The 3,424-nt window shown below is 42.2% G+C and overlaps 1 pseudogene; it reads right to left on the bottom strand.

Moving 5' to 3' along the window:
• Window positions 1-526: 526 nt before the first annotated feature.
• On the bottom strand, window positions 527-1,694 carry LOC119939983 (annotated as a pseudogene).
• Between the last annotated feature and the right edge of the window lie 1,730 nt (window positions 1,695-3,424).

The following is a 3,424-nucleotide window of genomic DNA, read 5'->3' as shown; positions in this document are numbered from 1 at the left end:
CAGTGGTTAAAACCATTAAAATTCCTTCAGAAACATAAAACAAGTGACCTTCAGATTGTAGGGCATGGACAGGATCTTTTTTTAGTGCTTTCTTTGTACCAGGGACAGTATTAAGCACTAAAGTAGATACAAGCTAATCTAGTTGGACAGAGTCCATGTCCCTCATGGGTCTCACAATCTTAATCCACATTTTAAAGAAGAAGTAACTGAGGCCCAGAGAAGTTAAGTGACTTGCCGAAGGTCCCACAGCAGACATGTCATGGATCCAGAATTAGAACCCAGGTTCACCTAACTTAAAGACTGGAGCCCTAGCCATTAAGCCCTGCTGTTTTGGTGTGACCAAAGAGATTAGGGGATGCTGCAGGACATTCTTGACTATGAGCCCGTTGTGGGCAGGGATTGTCTCTGTTGATAAATTGTACTTCCCAAGTGCTTAGTACAGTGCTTTGCACACAGTAAGCACTCAGTAAATATGATTGAATGAATTAATGGGAAGGTGTGATGGGAATCAGAAGCAAGAAATCGTTTATTTCCCCCCAGAAAACACCCTTCTGCACCTTCCTGATGGCAACTTTCATCTCTGTATTTCTCAGTGTGTACGAGAGAGGGTTGAACATGGGGACAGTTATGGTGTAAATCACAGCAAGTATTTTGTCTGCCATGAAGATGGTGGTTGGACGTACACAGATGAAGATGCAGGGCCCAAAGAATAAGACCACCATGGTGATATAGGAACTGCAGGTGGACAGGGCTTTGCGCTGACTGTGAGGGGAACATGTTCTTGGGAAACTGATATTACTATGTAAGAAATAAGCAACACCACAAAGGTGAGCATGGTGATCATTCCTGTGTTGGCAAACACCAAGAGGCCTACAGCGTAGGTGTTGGTGCAGGCGAGTTTCAGCAGGGGATTCACATCACAAAAACAGTGATCGATCTGATTGGGCCCGCAGAAGGGCAACTGGAGGGTGGGAAGTAACTGCGCCATCGAATGCACGAATGCCATGACTCAGGCGAGAGGCAGCATGCCATTACATGCCCGCTGATTCATGATGACCTCATAGCGCAGTGGCTTGCAGATGGCCATGAAACGATCATAAGCCATTCACACCGCCAAAGGAGTGAGAAGCAAAAAGCTGGATCATACAGTTGGGGAACGAAATGGTCCTCTTCTCCGCCATCAAGTCAGTGATGAGTTTAGGAGAGATGGTGGAGGTGTAGCAGAGATCCACAAGGCATAAGTAACTGAGGAAGAAATATATGGGCTGATTGATTAGGTGGCTGAACTGGGTGTTGAGGAGGATGAAGATTTCCCATCACGATGCCAATGTAAAGGAGCAGAAACAGCCCAAAACAGAGAGAAGCAGCGTGACTCAATGTAAAGAGCCTGGACATTGGAGTCAGAGATCATGGGTTCAAATCCTGGCTCTGCCAATTGTCAGCTGTGTGACTTTGGGCCAGTCACAACTTCTCTGTGCCTCAGTTGTCACATCTGTAAAATGGGGATTAAGACTGAGCACCCCGTGGAACACCTTGTAACGTCCCCAGCTCTTAGAACAGTGCTTTGCACATAGTAAGTGCTTAATAAATGATATTATTATTATTATTATTATCATTATTATTATAAGCTGCACCGTAGGATTTGGAGAAAGTCCCAAGAAAATAAATTCTGAAATATTGTTCTGGTTTTCCATGAAGTTAGCTAAAGATCTTCCTGGAAGTTGTGACTTTGCTTGAAATGATAAAATATTGAAACAAAATCAATAAGACAAAACATCCATATTTTTATTGTAGCTCTCTAGAGCTCTCTCACATGAACCAAACCTGATCATAAGTTTTGACTCTTGAAGTCTGCCCTATTATTTGTGATTTTTAAATGGGTCTCACTGACATTGATAGGCATGGTTTTCTTCAGTCAGGCAAGCAACTTAGGAATGAGTTTGAAGTAGAAATAAAGGAGCAGAATTTCCAAATCAAGCAGGATTGCTGCATCTGTTCACTGAAGTCACTGATAAGAAGAAAGAACTGATGTCTCTAGGCTCAGTACCCCAGGTTCGAGTTCTATACAACTAGTGCTTAATACAGTGTCTAGCACTCAGTATGTGCTCAATGTATGCCATTGAATGAAACAGAAGACTCCAGATAGATATTCAGCCACAGATGGGGAATTGGACTGCTCCAGAATTACATTTTGCCAGGTTACTTAGACTAAACAAAACAGGTTCCCTAAATTCTACGTCAAATGCCCCGTTATTTCATTAAAACCAGGACTCCACAAAATGTAAATCAAGGGGAACAGTTAAACACTCAGGGACCCTTTCCCTATTCTTACTGTGTGAACACTGGGCAGATTGAAAACTAATTTTCCTCGGGAAAGTATTTTGTATCCAGTTACCGAATGCACATTAGCCAAACTCAGGACCCTTTGACAAGGTATTAGTCTTTTTGCATATGTAGCATTACGTGGAGTAAGGACTTCATTAACCAGAGGCTGTAGAATCTAGACTGTAAGCCCTGTACGAAGATCTTGGGAGAGTACAATACAACAGAAAACATGGAAGGCCTGTAATTCATTTGATTTTCATGGCTTCGGGGTGGAATTTAAAAGTGTTTTAATTGAGATGTCAAAGGGAACAATACCATTTTAGAATACCATTTTATTTATTGACTGCATACCACATGCAGAACACTGTACTAAGCACTTGATAGAGTACAATAGAGTTCATAAACATGACCCTGCCCTCAAGGAGTTTATAATCTAATAAATAATTACTGTATGTGTTAAGTGCTTACTCTGTGACAACCACTTTTCTAAGCTCCGGGATAGATACAAGTTAATCAGGTTGGACACAGTCCCTGTTCCCCCTTGGGATCACACTTATAATCCTCATTCTATACAGATGAGGTAAAGGAGGGACAGAGAAATTAAGTGATTTTTCCATCATCACACAGCAGTCATGTGGCAGAAGTGGGATTAGAACCCAAGTCCTTCTGATTCCCAAGCCCATGCTTTATCCATTAAGCCACACTGCTTCTTGATCTAGAAGGGTTAGACAGGCATGAAAATAATTTACAAATGAAGTGCAGGCAGCAGGAAGGAGGAAAAGGAGATTTGTGCAGGAGTTCATAATTAGAAAGAGCACTGGCCTGGGAGTCAGAGGACTTGGGTTCTAACCCCAGCTTGGCCACTTTTCTGCTTTCTGGCCTTGGGAAAATCATTTTACTTCTCTGTGCCTCAGTTCCCTCTTCTCAGTTCCCCTCCTACTTTGACTGTGACCCCCATGTTGGACCTGATGATCTTATTTAGCCCAGTATTTAGCCCAGTGCTTGGCTCATAGTAAGTGCTTAACGAATACCACAATTATTATTATATTATTATTATTATATGCTTCAGGCAGTTGTGAAAACAGCAATGTTTAGGCAA

Source organism: Tachyglossus aculeatus, chromosome 18 (assembly GCF_015852505.1).
Source record: "Tachyglossus aculeatus isolate mTacAcu1 chromosome 18, mTacAcu1.pri, whole genome shotgun sequence".
Lineage (NCBI taxonomy): Eukaryota > Metazoa > Chordata > Mammalia > Monotremata > Tachyglossidae > Tachyglossus > Tachyglossus aculeatus.
The sequence above is the reverse complement of the archived record's forward strand: the minus strand, read 5'-3'. Positions and strand labels throughout refer to the sequence as shown.